We start from the raw sequence: 19,670 nt of genomic DNA, 5'->3' as shown, positions 1-19,670 counted from the left end.
ATTCAAATTTAAACTTCATTTTTATTCCACTGTTTTTTTTATCAATTTCGAAAATTGATTTAAGAAGCACACTATTACGTACCCTACATAAGTGAGCAAAATACGGAATGTACCTTGTGCAATATGAGAACAAGAGAAGGTATTTGTCATTTCAACTTAATCAGAAGGTTAATTTGGAGAAAAAATACTCTTACTGGGGATGAAATTCAGGGTATTCTAAATTGCGATAATTGGACACCTCTTTACTTCTACATCAAAACTGCCTTTTAATATCGAAATCAAATCATAAACGAATCTTTTTGATCCTGCCTTTAATTTTATATTCATATAATTCCTTTTTTATATTTTTTGTATTAGTTTATCAATTTGTTATTAATGTAAACTTTGCGCTAAATTAATTCATTTTTTGTATGAAGAAATTTGAATGCTCTCTTTTCGGCTGACGGCACATGCCAATGCTCTTTTGTGAAAAAAAAAACTTATACCAAACTACACTTAGGAGCAAAAAAATGGAATCAAACTTTGCGTTCTGTAAAAACGATAATTGGTCAGGATGTAATTGACATACATGAATGTCAATTGCACCATTAAAAAGCTTGAAACAAAAGCTTTAAATTAATGGTAGGAACTTAAAAACCCGTTCATTTTATAAAGATCCAATCAACATAAATGAAGTATGTAAGGAAAAAAAGACTGAAATCAAAACAAAGAGTATCTGTAAAACTCAACATTAAAAAAAAAATGAAGTGCAATTTATTGACAGACAACGTCAATAGTAACGTTAGGAAAAAAAGACTGAAATTGAAGCAGCGAGTATCAAGAAAATTGAACATTTATAAAAAAAAGAAGTGCAGTTCATTGGCAGATAGCTATGATACTATCGTATGCATTTTTATGTTTTTACCAACAATTCAAAGTAAAAAATTCAAGGTTTTAAATGAGACCATGAGACTTGAAGAAACATTATTTTATCCATTGCAATTTTTATTTTTAATATAAATAATATATTTGATTCCGTTTTTTTGCTCCTAAGTGTATGTAATTACTTCTTATAAATGTAAATAAAAATCACTTGATACTACTACTATTAGAGAAAGCGAGTCTGAATATGTTTCGCCAATAGTGTTAGTAAAAAAAAAGACAGGAGATATCAGAATGTGTATTGATTTTCGAACATTAAATAAAGCTACAGCATGATTTATTAGATAGGTTAGCCCACAAAATAATTTTTTTCAAAATTGGATGTAAGGAATGGGTTCTTCCATGATTATATGCAAGAAGGTTCGCTAAAGTACACATCTTTCATTACGCCTTTGGGCCAATATGATTTTCTTAGGATGCCGTTTTTGTTGAAAAATGCTCCGCCGACTTTTCAAAGACATTTCAATAGGATCTTTCCAGATATGAAATAAGGATATTGTAGTCTACTTAGATGATATTTGTATTACTAGATACAGCAAGATTCAATCTTTTATAGCATCAAAAATTCGTAACCAAGTTGTATATATTACAATACATAATAAGTAATAACTAATGTAAATGATAATAATTACAAAAGAAAAGAAAATAATAAGAAAAAGTATTACAAAAATTTTATAAACAATCTGGGCAAACAGAGAAAAATGAAAATAAATAAATATAGATACATTAAATTGAGTACAATTTTAAACCATAGACGATAAAAGTTCAAATAATTTCTTCTTGAAAATGGTTGGAGAGGTGGTTCTTTGTAATGCAAATGATAAGCCATTCCACAATCTAATAACTGTTACAAAAAAAGATCTTTCGGCAATGGTGTGCGTAAAGCGCGGTAAAATTTATCTTAGTCCTCTTTGAGAATGTGCGAATTGAAGCATTTCACCTAAATACGCAGGACTTCTGTTATGAATTATGTTGTTTAACAAAATAACATTACGGAACATTAAATATTTATCACAATTTAGTCCTAACAGCAATGGATGTAAATTAGACACACTTTCATGCCTTGGAATATTGTAGATGAAACGTAGACAATTATTTAACGCGACATGAAGTTTTCGTTTACACTCATAGTTAAGAGAGGGATATACATTACAATTAAAAGTAAGAGAGGGCATAACGAGACTTCACAAGATGTTTTCTTAAAACAGGATCCAAGATGTTCGAAGAACATCGTAGAGAACGCAGACTACAGTAAACTCGTCTAATAGCCCTAGTTTACAAAAAAAAAAATTAAAAAAAAATTTGGACACCAAGTGCCGTTATACTTTTCGTATAGATTTGAGCCCAGAAAACTCGAAAATCTTGTCTAATCTTAAATATTTATGGATAGGTTTTCGTGATATAATTTTTCAAAGTTTCTTGTCGTTTTTTTTTTCAGCATACTTAGTATTCCGGCTATATCTTGAGTAATAAACAACTAATCTGAACAGAAAAACAGGTTCCTGAAAGTTGATCAAATAAGCCACAATTACTGGAATAACTTTTTTGGGTCACTCCAAAAGTTTAAGTGCATTGTATCAAAACACTTTAAAAAATTCAATTTTTGTGACCATTATGTTGAAAGATAAAGTATTTTCATTTCTCCGTTACATGTTCAATATCTATAAATGCTTAAACGATTAAAATAGACTATTTAGTAAAAACACCAAAAATGTCATGTTTTCCTCTTTTTCGAATAGTTTTTCATAAGTTTTTTACAATATTTTAATTTTAATATTTTTTTAAAGGGTACATATTGATAGGAAATTTAATTATCTACAAAAAATTTCTTAATACAAATTTTCATATTCTGCTTAATTTTCAAGTTGTAGGCGGAAACACAAAAAATAACAAAAAAAAGTCGAAAATATTGATCATTACAAAAATTATCATATCTTTATAACTTATCCATAGATTTTGAAGAAAATTATCTTGTTATCTTTGCCAGTACACTATACATAAAAAATATAAAACTATGAGGATTCGCAAGATTTAGATTTTTTATGTCAATAAGAAACTTTTTTTTTTGAAAAATTTCCTTTAAAAAGTCGATTTTTTTAAAGTGTTTTGATACAATGCACTTAAACTTTTGGAGTGACCCAAAAAAGTCATTCCAGTAATTGTTGCTTATTTGATCAGCTTTCAGGAACCTGTTTTTCTGTTCAGATTAGTTGTTTATTACTCAAGATATAGCCGGAATACTAAGTATGCTGGAAAAAAAAAACGACAAGAAACTTTGAAAAATTATATCTCGAAAACGTATCCATCGTAATTTTTTTTAAAGTGATTTCCGAGTTCCTGAGGTCAAAGTACGTAAGAAAAAAATAGTGGCATTGAGTGTCCATTTTGGCTGTAAACCAGTGTAGTATCAGAAACAGCGTCACAGCAGGTTAGTTTGTTGTTAATTTGGAAACCCAAATATTTTACTTTTGAAACATAGTTAACAACTTGTGAATTTAAAACAATTTTGGGTAAATCATTAAGAGTAACTTCAGCCCTCGAAGAAATCATAGAAAGAGTTTTTGATAGGTTAAGTAGTAACTTATTTTCAAAAGACCACTTTTGAATATTTGTAAGATCTTCGTTAACCCGGACAATGTAGTCATCCATCAAACCTAATTCACTAAAATTATAGAGCAAAACATCATCTGCATACATGTGAATATGACAACTATAAACAATATCTGGAAGATCGTTAATAAATATTGAGAAAAGGAGTGGTCCTTAAACTGACCCTTTGGGCACACCCTGATTAACAATAAATGTACTTGAATTACCCTGATCCGTGGTTACCATCTGCAGTCTATTACAGAGATAGTTGCTTAATAGTTTTAAGGCTGTTTTTGAAAAATTGAACTTGTTGCTTAATTTAGAAATTAGAATTTGATGGTCAACACAGTCAAAGGTTTTCGAAAAAAACCAAAAGCACCATAACACCCAAAAGATCCTTGTCAAGAGCAGCTCGAAAATCAGAGGTTACTTTCAGAACAGCAGACTCACAACTATGTTTGTTACGAAAACCAAACTACCATTTAGATAACTTTTGATTGAATTGAATGAAGTCTAGCATTTGATTAAACATTAACCGTTCAAATATTTTACCAAAAAAGGTAACAAGTTAATTGGTCTAGAGTCCGAAGGCTCTGAGGAATTAGCTTTTTTGGGTATGGGTACAATAATTCTACTTTTCCAGGCATTTGGGAATTGAGAACTTGAGATACATGTATTCAAAATGTGCTTCAAAGGTTTAATAACAATTGGTAAAATCAAACGTATAAATTTCAGTGAGATATTATCTGTACCAGAGCAGTAACAACTTCGATATCTTCCACACAATTAAATGAAAATAATTCATTGTCATTTTCAGGTATAACTAATGTAAGACTTTGCCAGCGAAGCCAAATACCTGGGTCTTATTTTGGATAGCAAATTAAACTGGAAAACCAACATACAAGAAAGAATAAGAAAAGCCACAGTGGCACTCTTTTCTTGCAAAAAAGCTATAGGGAATAAATGGGGACTATCTCCTAAAATAACTCATTGGCTATACATTGCAGTCATCAGACCTATTCTCACTTACGGGGTAGCAGTTTGGTGGACTGCTCTGGAAAAAGTAACATATCGAGACAAGTTAAGCAAAGTCCAACGTTCAGCCTGCATGTGCATCAGCGGAGCTCTCCGTTCGACACCTTCCGCCGCTCTTGATATATTACTCAATCTTCCACCCATAGATATATTCAGCAAGCAGGTGGCCGCGAGCACTGCTATTCGACTCCAAGCCATCTCTCAATGGACCAATAACTCTATTGGCCACACAAATATTCTGAATTCATTCGGATCAATCCACAGTCACTCCGACTACACCACCCCACAATTGGTTTTCGGCAATAATTATGAAGTCACCATCCCAAATAGATCAGAATGGGACAATGCCGAGTTTCTAAGAGATGATTCAATTCATTTCTACACAGATGGTTCTAAATTATTAAATTATCCCACGCCTCTTTCCCCCCCAGATACCGCACGCGCTGGGGTCCATTTACACCGAGTATGATGGCACTTGCGGTGGCTAGTCATATCGGCACTTAAATTAGAGTTTTTAGAAGAAAAAAAATAAACACGAGATAAGAGCGGGGCTGCTTATTACAAGCAGATACAAAATGTAAAAATAAATATGTAACTATATGGGAGCATGGGGAAACATACAACCATATAGAAAAAGAATTAAAATAAAGTATTAAATAAAGTTAAAATTTAAAAATAAGTAAAAAAATTAAAAAAGTGTAGAAAAAAAAACAATAAATAAAATAAAAAAGCATGCTTATGCACTTGTTAGATCAGTAAAAAAAATAAAAAGTCCAGTTTCAGTTTCTCTTTTACTATTTCAACTATTTACTAATCTTTACTAATCTTTAGGTCCAAGAGGGCTATGAAATACCATATAGTAGGTTTTTTTGTGTGATCTTGCTGTTATTACAATCAAAAATATTACAATTTTTATTAACATTCCTTAACATTCTCGTAATCGGTTCATTTTTGCCATAATCAGTTCTATGAAGAGCTTGATGAAATTGCGGGGTCGTTCTGAGAGAATAGGAACTTACGTTAAAACTAATTTGCTCGAGGAGGGTGGAGTTTTCAATTACATTACATAAAATTTGGTGTATGAAAATAACATCGGCAACTTCGCGACGTTTTTCTAAAGATTGTAAGTTAATGAGTTGCAAACGTTCTTGATAAGAAGGCAAGTTGAAATTATCAACCCACGGAAGTCCTCTTAAGGCAAAACGGAGGAATCTACGCTGTACTGCTTCAATTCTCTTGATGTGGACTTGGTGATAAGGGGACCAGACTTGGCTAGCATATTCAAGTAAAGGCCTCACAAACGTGGTATAAAGTGATTTCGTAACGTAAGGGTCAGAAAACTCTTTAGACCAGCGCTTGACGAAACCTAAAGCAGAATTAGCCCTAGATATAATATTGTCATAGTGGGATCTGAAGTTAAGTTCATTATCACAAATTACACCCAAATCCTTAATGGTTGTTACTCTTGAAACAATACATTCATTGATAAAATAGTCACGTGGTGGAGGACGGAGTCGTTTGCGGGAATATGTGATTGCTTGGCATTTTTCAACATTAAGATCTAAGTTATTTTTCTGACACCAAACAAAGAAATTGTCTAAATCAATTTGCAAAAGCAAAGGGTCGTTTGACGATGAAATTGTCCTAAAGATTTTCATATCATCTGCGTACGTAGAGACTTCACAATGCTGAATGACTGATTCTACGTCATTGATTGTCAAAATAAAAATTATGGGGCCTAAATGACTTCCTTGTGGGACGCCCGACTTTGCAATAAATGGATCTGAGATTGAAGATCTAAAAAGTACTTGATATTTACGATTATAAAGGTATGAATTCATCCATTGAATAAAACCGGGAGGAAATCCTAGAGCTTTAAGTTTAAACGATATAATTTTATGTGATATTCTATCAAACGCCTTGCTAAAGTCTGTAGCAATGACATCAACTTCGTTCTTATTTTCTAATGATTTCAAAGTGTACGATACAAACTCGGTTAAATTAGTGGTCGTAGATTTGCCTTTCAGAAAACCGTGTTGTCTGGCTGAAAACAATGATTTACAATTAAAATATAGTGTGTCGAAGATAATACTTTCAAAAAGTTTTGGGATGCACGATAATTTGGCAATTGGTCTATAGTTAGCAATATCACTTTTGCATCCCTTTTTGTGAATAGGGATGATGAATGAATCCTTCCAGATTGATGGAAAAAACCCTAGAGTTATGGATTTTTGAAACAGAGTGGCAATAGGTGAGGCTAAATGGGCTACACAATTTTTTAGTACAATCGCGGGCAAGCCATCAGGACCCGATGAGAAATCATTCTTAAGTTTATGAATTTTTTGTATCACGTCTTCAACAGTAATATTAATTGATACTAAAGATGTTTGGTTACAGTTATTCATGTAGGTGAAATAGTTACTATCAGGCACAAAGTTACTATCAGAAAACGCAAGACTGAAAAAATTGGCAAATAAATTAGTTATAACTTTAGAATCACTAGAAGAGTGATTTAAATAATTTAAGGTATTAGGATAACCGTCTGACTTTCTTTTTAGATTAATAAATTGCCAAAAACGCTTAGGGTTTGAAATTAAATCAATTTGCATTTGATTGATGTAGTCATCGTAGAGAAGTTTTGAAAGGCTCGAAAATTCATTGCTTACATCCATATAAAGAGAAAAATCCATGTCTGATCTAGATCTTAAATATTTCTTCCATAGAGCGTTTCGGGAGTTGCGTAGAGAACGAAGCTCCTTTGAATACCATGGGGGTGAAGAAGACATATTTTTCTTTTGTGAATATGGTACTGACTGGTAAAAACATTCGAAAATGGCTACGTAAAAATTGGTGGTTAAACTATCGATACTATCGTTGACACTATTTAAAATAAGATCAAAATTTATATTACTTAGAAGCTCATTCAGTTTGTTAAAGTTAGCCTTCCGGAAATTAAAACAATATTGTTTTTCAGACTCTACTTCTGAGTTACAATGTTCATAGGCGAAACTTAAGCATAGTGGTGGATGATACAGGTCAATAGTTGAGAGAATAAGGTTACTTTCCTTTACGATGCAGTTATGAGCATCATTGGAGAAGATCAGATCGAGTTGCCTATTCAAGTTATTTTTTATATCGCTAATCTGAAGTAAGCCGCAATCAGACAGATTATCAGTGAATAAAGTTTCTTTTTCGGTTGTTGCGTTAGTTGCAATAAAATGTGAGTCATCATCGGACTTTGACCACGACAGATTAGGAAGATTAAAATCACCTAGGACCAATAAGTTATCATGAACTTCAATAGTGTCATCCAAGAAGTCAACTGCATTAATGAGATTTTGATAAGTTTCGATGGGGCTGCAAGGTCGCAAATAGCAGCACATAATATAAATGTTTTTTCGCATAAGTTTAATTTTTACACAAATCATTTCAATGTTTTCGGTATTAGGAATTTCAATCAGAGAACTGTCGTAACTAGTGTTAACAGCAATAAGAACCCCTCTTCCAGACCTATTCCCTAATTCTAACTGACCATCTTTACGGTAAACATTATAGTCTGATGAAAAAAATTCATTACTATTAAAATCATTAGTTAAATTAGTTTCGCTTAAAGCAAAAACATCAAAAGGAAGCTCTTGCGACTTTAAGAATACATCAGAAGCTTTGGAGCGGAGTCCCCTTACATTTTGATAATAAAGGGACAAGCATATTAGTTTTTTGGAGCTGCATTTAAATGGATTTTTGACCCTTGTGTGTTTTTGTTTACAAATTCTTGAATAAATGTGTTATCAGGCCATGATGAAGGGTGCATCAACAAATTAAACATAGGTTCGGGAACTGAAACTTTAAATGATGCTACTCTTCCATTAGACCTAGTAATGTTTTTACATTTCACTAAGTTTAGGTCATTAGAAACGTTATTTTTAATAAGGACAGACTTAATGTGATCTAAAATGTCTGTATGAGATGTTGAAATATCAAATTTAGAGATAAATATATTTTTGGGACAGGGTACAACTCTAGGTTGAAATAGTATGTTTACTGGAGAATTAGTATTAGCAATAGGCAAAGTGATGTTGGTTGGGTTTTGAGTTTGAATTGAGTTTACATTGATGTTATTATTAGATAAACTTTCAGTGTTTATTGTAAGATTATTGTTGTGAACATGAAACTGCATTTCTTCCTGAATAGACATTGAAACAGGGTTTTCAAGAGCATTGACCGAAGTTTGGTTGGTAGTGGGAATCGTGGAATTAGAAATTTCAATATTGATCAATTTATTTAAACTATCTTTGGTACTTTTTAACTCATTCTCCAAAGCTGCGAAATGATTGTTGCTTTCATCAAAATTATTATTGCTTATTGTTAATAAATTCTCAACTTCATTTGAAAGTTTGAGAACGGATTCAGAAATTTTGTTATTAGTTGAGTTATTAAATGTATTGTGATTATTAATATTTTTATTAATCAAAGTCAAATTTTCATCAATTTTTATTAAAAGCCGCGAATTTTTTAAATTTTCTGAATTAATTTTATTAATTTTACTATCCAATACCTCATTAAGGGTATTGTCTAAGTTATTTAACGATTTAACAACTTTGGAGTGGTTTTTATCACTGCTAAGAGTGTTAAGTGATACAGCTCTACTATTGGAATCTATAACTTTTTCTATTTTATCTAAATTACCTTCCAGATCAATAAAATGTTTAAAAAGCAATTCAACTTTGTTTTCCAGGCTGAAGAATCTTTCTGAGTTATTATCCACTACAGATTTTACCATGTCTACATTATTTGTTACACTAGCGAGATTAGTATTTAAATTTTGTAGTTGTAAAGAAATATTTGAACTTTTGCAGTGATTACACAAGAGTGAAAACTTTTGCAGAGCGATCGTTTGCATTCTTGTGAGTCTATCAGAAGCCTCAGTTATTATTGAATTACAAAAAAAACACCTTATTAAATCCATATTGTATGAGAAAAAAAAATATAGAGAAAAAAAAAAAAAAAGCTTAAAAACAATCAAAAATGGCAGGTGGTAACCCTAGATTTGTTTATGTCACTATGTATGTATGCATACAAGAGAACCAACAAGATCACACAAAAACACAACACACGGGAAAAAAATATTAACTACTAATTATGATGAAAAAGCAGGCAATTGAAAATTAAAATACTAACTATTATTTTATTAAAAATTTATAACTATATATTGTTTATTTAAAAAATCACTCACCCCAGAATTATTATAAGGCACAAAATTAATTAACACAAAAATAAAACAAATAACATTATTGAGGCAAGAGAAAAGAAAAAAAGAGAATACAAAATATTTAGTAGGTACTAAAAAGAAAAGAGAGTGATGGATAGTATATGGTTAGATGTTTGAACACTGTAAAAAGCAAGAAGAAGAGACAAATAAGAGAAAATGGAATTTAGCTTTACGGGGAAGTAAACACCATGCATATGATACAGAACTAAATGGACACAAATATAGATTAGATTTTTTTTTTTTTTTTATATATATTTTTTTTATATATTTTAACTTTTATATTACTTGTGTATTCTATTCTATTTTAACAAAGAAACATAATTAAATTAAAAAACACAATAAGAAATACACTGTCTAAACACAAAACATAAATTAAGAGGAGGAAACAAAAATTATTATATATAAAATAATTGTTTAGACATTAAATGAAAACAAAAAAAAAAAATTTAAGAAAGAGATTAGCACAGGCACTAAGAAAAAGACAACTTCACAGGGAGAGAGAGAAACTGAAACCAATGACGGAGTGGGTGGCGGGGTTTACTCCGATAGACTTAATGTTAGTCTCTCCTTCCGTCTCCCTAATCACTGCAGCGTGTTCCAAGCGGAAATAATGGCGATTAAAGAAGTACTGACTTGGCTCAAAGAAAACGTGATATCTACATCGGATATCCGCATCTTCTCTGATAGCCAGGCCGCCCTTAAATCGTTAGCTTCGGTTTCCACAAACTCCGTTACTGCCCGCGACTGTCGATCATCTCTCATGGAGATGTCAGAACAGTTTAACATTCACCTTTTCTGGGTGCCGGGTCACAGAGATATTCTGGGAAACTGTGAAGCAGACGAACTCGCCAGAAATGGAACTCTAATACCAATTTTACCCAATAAGGCAAATATTGGTATACCAATCGCAACGTGCAAACTCATGCTGAAGCAAGAAGCTATAGAGGCAACAAACATACGATGGTCAAACATTATAACTTGCCAAACGACCAAGCAGATCTGGCCTAGGCTAGATCCAAAACGTTCAAAAAATTTGTTGTCTCTAAGCAGATTGCATATCAGCTCTGTAATAGGTGTCTTAACAGGACACTGTCTCATAGGTAGACACGCCATAAGACTTGGCGTAATCTCTAACGACTTCTGTAGAAGTTGCCTTGATGAGGAAGAAGAAGAAACAATCCAACATCTTCTCTGCTCATGTCCTGCCCTTTCCAGTAGACGTAAAAAATACCTGGAAAAATATTTCTTAGAAGATACCAGTGAACTAATCAATACTGACATCTTCAACCTTCACCGCTTTATTAAAAGCTCCAACTGGTTTAATTAGTGAGGAATTTCCTCACAAAATCATGGTATCACAACGGACCAATAAATGGTCTAAGTGTGTCAGTTGTTTTCCTGACAGCCATTTCTACTTAACCTAACCTAACCTAATGTAAGACTTGAATTAAGCTGAGTCGGTGCAAAAAATGATTTCATTTCTTGTGGGTCTAAAGGGCATTTCGAAATCGACTTATATGAACAAACACTAACATCTTTCAAATTTTTCCAAAGATCCTTAGAACTCACAGAAACATTAAGTTTATTCATAAAATATGTTTTTTTACATGAACGTATAAGAGCAGTGACTTTATTACGAGAAAAGATATCGTCGCCCTAGTATTGAAGTGCCGTATACGTACGGTGACCATATTTCTGGAAGCGAAACCCGGGACAAATAAAAAAAATCGTAAGATCATTTTGAAAATATTAATTTTTCAGAAAAAAAAATAACATTTTCTTAAATGAGTTTTCATTATTTTTCCTTATTTTGATATTAGCTCAGGGAAATTAGTCAAAATATGGGCATGAAATCGCATTTTTCGCGGGACAAAATTTTTTTCATGGAATGTGTTCGGGTGGTTGTCCTTATCATAAAAGTCAATTTGTTGGGATAATTGGAGGTTGGGAACAGCCGCCATCTTGGAAAAGAGATTGGTATCGTTTTTATTGAATAGCTCCATTGTTATTCATTTTAACAAAAAATGACAAAGGTAAGACTTATTAACAATAAAATTATCTAAGAAATGATATACAAAACAATTCCGTGAGTTGATTAAATAAAATTTTATAGTTGGTCAAAGTGCGGGTTTGTATCGCAAGGTTGGGACAAAATGACATTTTTTCATATATCTGACGAACTTTTGATTTGTTTGGATAATTCTTCAAGAATGAATTGTAGTACTTATAATTACCTATAAAATGAGCCCACAATCGTTATTGTCACCATCGTATTGTAGAAGTAATCTAACTCCGAATCTCTCCCTGTACTAGTCAAAAGTAAGAAAAAAGCTGTTTTTTTGCTAGTAGGCCGAGAAAATTTTGGGAGTAGAGGTATAACCAAAATATAAGTACGCAGTTTTGCAGCCATACCCGTGTTAATGTCGATTTCAAAGGTCTGACAACTCTAATTTTGTGCTTTATACGGTTTTTGGGGGGTTAAATAACGTAAGTTTTCCAGTTAATGTGAATGGGCTAAATTTATACTATTTGAAATTATAAATATACAAGCTGATGCTCTATTATTTTTCCTAAATCTGGACACCTAAATCTCGGCTATGGGGTTAATAAAACTCACGATATAAGCTTTTTTAACTAACCATATCAGGCTTTTCAATTCAAATAAACAAACAAAAATCTAAACAAAAAAAGCTTCTAAAACATAATCGTATAAACGGCTAATATATAGTTCTATTGGTCACATCCTCAAGATTGGTGTGTTCAGATTTAGGAAAAATAATAGAGCATCAGCTTGTATATTTATAATTTCAAATAGTATAAATTTAGTACATTCACATTAACTGGAAAACTTACGTTATTTAACCCCTCAAAAACCGTATAAAGCACAAAATTAGAGTTGTCAGACCTTTGAAATCGACATTAACACGCGTATGGCTGCAAAACTGCGTACTTATATTTTGGTTATACCTCTACTCCCAAAATTTTCTCGGCCTACTAGCAAAAAAACAGCTTTTTTCTTACTTTTGACTAGTACATGGAGAGATTCGGAGTTAGATTACTTCTACAATACGATGGTGACAATAACGATTGTGGGCTCATTTTATAGGTAATTATAAGTACTACAATTCATTCTTGAAGAATTATCCAAACAAATCAAAAGTTCGTCAGATATATGAAAAAATGTCATTTTGTCCCAACCTTGCGATACAAACCCGCACTTTGACCAACTATAAAATTTTATTTAATCAACTCACGGAATTGTTTTGTATATCATTTCTTAGATAATTTTATTGTTAATAAGTCTTACCTTTGTCATTTTTTGTTAAAATGAATAACAATGGAGCTATTCAATAAAAACGATACCAATCTCTTTTCCAAGATGGCGGCTGTTCCCAACCTCCAATTATCCCAACAAATTGACTTTTATGATAAGGACAACCACCCGAACACATTCCATGAAAAAAATTTTGTCCCGCGAAAAATGCGATTTAAATTACTAATTTCCCTGGGCTATATCAAGATTTCCTAAACGATTTAATGGGAGCATTTTTGATGAATTCATTTAAATCGTTTACGAAATCAGAAATCATTTTTTAATCAAAATCAGGAAAGCTGTTTTTTTAAATTTTAATTTTGTTTAAATTAATTTGAAATTGTATGATCTTTAATTCAACTTTTAACTTGTCCTTAAAAGTTTATAAACTCTTCTTCTTTACTCTTTCATTTGTTGTTCATTATTCGAAAAAAAAAAATTTCCTCGTGTAGCTTTTCAACCTGACAAACAAAACCTGGAACTAATTAATTGACTAACAATTTTAAGAACTTAAACCTAGTCTAGAGAAAATTTTCATACTACAACGAAATCGTAAGGGAAATTTTTTCTTTTCGTTGCACATTACCCGGTCTAGCCAACGAAATTCTTACCTGTGCTAGAATACTTGGAGAGTTTTCAATCGTTTGTCACTCCCATTTATTTGTCCAGTCAATTTTTCTTGCTCCAAAAGTTTTTTAACTTTGGAGACATAGAAAAATTTTCCTTTTGCTTCATTAGGGTACTGAGCTGAATGCTTTATCCGAAAAATTAGAAAAAATTTAATTTCCAACCACTGTTTTCTTGTTTTCTGTACAAATATTGAAAATAGAATGTGCAAATACGGGACAATCACGGGACAAATAACAAAATACGGGACACTTATACGTCCCGGGTTTCTTAAATAAAAACCCGGGACAAGCTGTAGAAATACGGGACAGTCCCGGGTAAATCGGGACGGATGGTCACCGTACGTATACGCCATTTTTACATTTTTGGGAAATCGCATTTAAATGTTCGGAAGATAATTGTGAAAGAACTAACCGCTGGTATTTTTTGATATTTTAGTATGATATATTATTAAAATGTGTCTTTTATATACATGTTATTGGACATCTGCAATTCGTTTAGTTTTCAAAATATTTAAATTTTTGTCCAAAATGAGTTTGCCGTATACGCCAAGAAAATCAGAAGTTTCTTTTATTCATATACACGTACGTCAAAAAAAAACATAACGTACGTCAAAACAATTCTCAAAATTTTCTTACATTGCATGAAAAATTTGACGTAAATGCCAAAATTTCTTGTTTTTGTCAAAACAATAGTGAATATCTCGGCAACGAAAAAAAAAAGAAAAAAACAGATAGCAGATTTGAAAAGAGCAACTTCGAAAACATAAGACTGCAAACCTAGTTCAAAAAATGCAATTTGGCGTATACGGCACTCCAATACTAGGGTGACGATATATTGATTTCTGTTAAAATCCGTTGGGTTTCTTTTGTACCTTTTGAAAAAGCGTTCTCTCTATTTAATTTGTATTTCAATGTCTTGTCTGTACGAAGGACATCCCTTTCGATTTTGTACCCGTTTTGTAACTAAAGGCACGTAAGCATTAAATAATCTTTCCAGTAGGTCGTTAAAAATTAACACTTTACTGTTAACGTCAATAGTATAAAGAATATTATCCCAGTAGTCATTGCTAATACTATGTTGCATATCAGAATAGTTAAATGAACGATAGGATCTATAACTGAAAGTATTCGAATAACATAAGTTTCTTACATTGAACTGGAATGACCAAAAAATTAAATCATGAATAAATTCAGAGGTTAGTTTAATTTGTTCATAGCATAATTTTTTTTCTTGTGAGGTGGTAAGAAACATATCTATAAGTGAAGGATTATCAATAGATTGAAAACATGTTGGCCAACTAGTATTAACTACAGACAAACTTAGATATAATGATCGCAACAGAAACTTATGATAAACACTTAAGGCTACTTGGGGAAGTTTTTAAAATAATGATAGAAACCCGATTGGAGTTAAGAGAGGACAAATGTATGTTTTTACAAAAGAAAATATTTAGGTTTTACGATCACGGGACAAGAGATACAGACAGATGATAGAGGGATTAGAGCAATACGAAATTTTCCTGTGCCACAAAAAGTTCATACTATACAAAGTTTTCTGGGGTTGTGCTCATATTTTCGTAGGTTCGTTAAAGATCTTTCAACAATTGCCAAGCCTTTGTATGACTTGGTCAGAAGAGACAGAGAATTCAGCTTCGGCCCAGAACAATTGCATGCCTTCGAAACGCTAAAGAGAAAGCTAGCAGAAACTCCGGTACTGGCACTTTATAGTCCTAAGGATGAAACAGAATTACATTGGGACGCAAGTGCTATACATAGGTTTTGGTGCTACAGTAAAACCCGAATAAGTGCTTCTCGCTTAAGTGCCTAACCCGCATAAGTGCCTTTGTTTTTTAGAACCATAATTTTAAGGATTTTTTCATATAAATCTCATCTTTTAAGTACCTTTCGCTTAACTGCCTTTCCCGCTTAACTACCTTCTATTTTAAATACTTATAATTGAATTTACTTGCAGGAAATTCTTTTAAGTACACATTAGAAACAAGTTTCAGCAGTAAGAAAAACTTCATTTGCTAAAGCGCTTTAAATTCTACTAAAAGTAGAAACTAAGTAGCTAGTTATTTTAAACTTTCAAAGTTATTTTGTTTGTGAAGATTCTGTTTTTAATTCAAACATGTTTTTTTTTATTTTTAAGTAAATATAGAGATAAGTGCCTATGAGCACTTAAACGGGTTTTAAAATGGGACATTTAAGGTGAGGTACTTATCCGGGTTTTACTGTATATTGCTCCAAAAGAAACAGGATGGGAAATTCCATCCGATTTTTATTACTCTAGAACAACTGATTTAGAAGTCAAATACCACAGCTGTGTGTATTTTCTAAAAAAAATATTAAAAAACAACGGTAACACTTACAGTTATAAGTGATACTATTTCCGAAAGGCGGAATTGTACATTAAATTCTAATTTCGAAATCAATATACATATTTCAAGCTTATTGTTTTTGAAATAATCGATAAGTTAAAAAAGTTAAAAATAGGAGAAGATTTTTTAAAATTTCATTAATTACTATTTTTGTGTATTTTAATAAAAAATTTACTCATGCAGAAAACTGCCTCAATTGATACCTTATCGAACAGTAGAGATGAGTAGTTCCGGAGCCAAATAGTTCCTGACTCGGACCCAGTTCCACAAGTTCCACAAAATGAATTTAAACATGTCCATCGTTCCGACTATGAAGCCACAGACACAAAACAAGAGAAACGAGAAACAAAGTGAAAGCGAACATGTTTCTGTCCCTTAATGTAGTTAAATGTCTTTTGTTGTTATTGTGTTTTTTTTTACGGAGTATGAGTATAGTATATTTGTTTAGTTCCTTCATGTTCAGCTTTTCGAGTCGGCATTCGCACAAATATTTTTTCAGTAACCTCGTTTATAAGACGATTTGAATCCAAGTTGAATCGGGGAGCTGAATCAAATCGAAAACATGCCTATATACCTATTTCCAAACTTAAATATACATATTATGTTATCTATTCTCTTTTGCCCTTTGTGTTTTGATTAGATTTTTCTATTTTACTGTCAATATATTTAAAAGAAAACTGTTTTCGATTCTATTTCAATTCGATTCCTCGATCTGGTATAATCATAGAACTGGATTGAAATTTCGATTCAGATTCAATTCGATCTTTAAATCGGACTTATAAACGGGCTACATTTAAGATTTACTTTTGATTTTGATTTTTTGTTTTCATGAATACCCCTAAGTAGGTACTAGGACACTTCAGCTTGGGAACTTTTTTTACGACCTTTTTAATTGTTTTTTATTTAATCGGTTTTTAATTGTTTATTAATTGGTTTGTTTCTTTGTCGGGCCGAGTGGCGCCCAAGTCGCTTCAGTTTTATCTTTTAACGACTTTTTAATTGTTTTTTTTTTTTTTTTTAATGTCGGGCACGAGGCGCGCACAAGTAGATTGAGATTTTTCTTAGGATCTTTTTTATAAAGTTTGGTTATAATCAGACTTTATCTTCTGCCTCCGGTTGCCCTGCCAAGTTCTCTATGAACTTTGGTCCTATAGCCTTAGGAAACTACTCAAGCCGTTTTCAAACCATTCTAACTTTTGTTTCAATAATGTCAAACATTTCAAACTCGTTTTATTTGTTAACATAGTCCAAATCAAGCTCCTCAAATTAGTAGTTTCTGAGAAAAAGGCTTTCAAAAATCACAAAAAGAATAGCTGATTTACTCACTAACATACTAACTAACAAATGATAAAAATTATGGCAAACTTCTAGTTTTTATAGAAACTTGTTATGGTCATGGATCTTAAAGTACATACAAAGAAAACAAATCGAAAAATTGAGATTTTGCATTCAGGGGGCGTGGTAACCGCCCATTTTGGTAGAATTAATATCAATTATTAAAAAGTATACTTCTGAATTCCCTAAAATCTTGAAACTTGGTAGAATTTTAGTTAATGCAAAGGAAACATATTCAAACTTCAGATTTTCTGCCTTGGAGGCGTGGTATCCCCTTAAAAATAATAAAAGATACATATAATATTTCATAAATTAATTAACAAGTCTAAGAAAAATGTAGTTTTGGTTTTTTTTAATTTCTCAAAAGCGACAAAACATTTTTGCATCCGGTTTTCTGTTTTCGCTTGAAAACAAATAAGAGCATTGAATTTTGAAAACTTAAATAGTACTTAATCACATAAAATTTTGAAAAAAAAATTAGTTCGCAAATTAAAATTTTTTTTTTTCAAAATTTTGATTTTAAAAATTAATTTTTCAAAAACTGTTTTATAAAACAGCTTTATTTAAAAGCAAAACAAAAAAGAGATCTTGGGCTCAACAAAAAGGTATAACATGTTGTTGTAGGTATAACGGTTGATTTTTAATAATATTTTTCCTAATTAAATCATTTTTTTTTAGAAAATTGTCCTCTTGGCTAAATGGGGGCGAATATTAACCCCTTCCAAAACGATTTTTTTCTTGTCCCGACCCAACCTACACGCTTAAGCTTTTTGGCACATCCTTTTGAATTAGCTTGTATAAGAAATGAGATAATAATAAATTAAGCAAAGCGTATGTGGTTTTTAGGCAAAAATCAGTTTTTTCAAAAATGAAACCACAATCCGGAGGCACTTAGGCTTAAAATAATGAAATGAAATTTTACTTATAAGCTAACCGAACCATTTAGCACCTTTTAATCGCTGAGCCTCTTTGAAAATCCAAAAAATTGTATTTTGACCCACCCTAGTGCTGGTCATGAACGTGAAAAGGGATCTTTTGAGGAGCTGCTGTGTGTGTTTATTATGCAATGTCACTGAGGATCGGTATTAGAAAATATGAGACAAGAGCATTACTTAAAAAATAGAATATAGGTCGTTGCTGTGTTTGAAGGGTGGCCATAGCTAGATTTAGGTATTTTATAGCTGTGTGTCATAGGATATATTAACACGTAGAAGAGGGTTTGTTATATTATTTCTTTGACGGTACGAGACTGCTGGTGTTTCATTATTATTATAATTTTTTTTTTTTTTTTTGTAGAAATAATGTTAGCGTTGATTGTGTTGTTATTTGAGATGGAGTAGGATGGTCATGAATGTTAAAGAAATTTTGTTGTGGATAACTTATGGACATGAGAAAAGTGTTCCATGTACGTTCTCGTAGTTTTAGTGGCACTAAAATGTGCCTTAATTCAATGGCATACAAATCAATGGAAATATGAAGTCGTCGAAAGTCGTTAGTGGTTTAAGTAATTTTTTTTATGGAGAGATATGTTTAAATTATCGCTATAGCTAGATAGGTATACCTTTTATATTTGTGTGTCAACAGATATATTGACTCCGTAAAAGAGAACATGGACTGATGGAATTTACTTGAAACCCAAATCGTCTAATAAATTACAAATGTAATTGGATTTCTCAAGTCTTAAGGATGAATAAGAATATTTCAAATAAAATAAGTAGCAAGGAAGACTAAATTTTTCGAACACTTTAAAATAATGTCATTCATCGAAAAATTTTTGGAACTATTTAAAGGAATGTAAGTCATAAAAAGAGCAATTAAATGCAGAGAGTATATTTTTCCAGTGTTCAAAATACGACTACACTTATTAACTTAACCTATTAAAGTAGAAAAGATTTGAAATTACATAATAAATTACAAAGTAATTTGATTTTGAAGTCGAACTCCAAGTCATAAAATATATCACCATGAAGGAAAAAGCAAGCAAACTGATTCTTAGCATTTTAAAAATTATAATAAAACTTAGAAGAACTGATTACCGTGACGAGAATAAAAATCGAAGAAATTAGTTGGAGAATTCGATACTTGAAAAATGATAGGTAGGTATTGAAGAAAATATGTGGTTGTTTTAATTTAAAAAGGTTTGTTCATACTTAAGAACTCTACTCCAGTTTTTTAAATCATAAACCAAGTTTACCATA

The 19,670-nt window shown here is 31.6% G+C and overlaps 1 protein-coding gene across 6 annotated transcripts in view; it reads left to right on the top strand.

Moving 5' to 3' along the window:
• The window catches only part of LOC129906432 (USP6 N-terminal-like protein), a 442,462-nt gene that overhangs the window by 92,428 nt on the left and 330,364 nt on the right, over nt 1–19,670 (top strand). The gene's annotated exons all lie outside the window — the stretch shown is intronic.

The sequence above is a fragment of the Episyrphus balteatus genome, chromosome 1 (assembly GCF_945859705.1).
Source record: "Episyrphus balteatus chromosome 1, idEpiBalt1.1, whole genome shotgun sequence".
NCBI classification, from domain to species: Eukaryota; Metazoa; Arthropoda; class Insecta; order Diptera; family Syrphidae; genus Episyrphus; species Episyrphus balteatus.
This window is presented reverse-complemented; position numbering and strand designations above follow the sequence as displayed.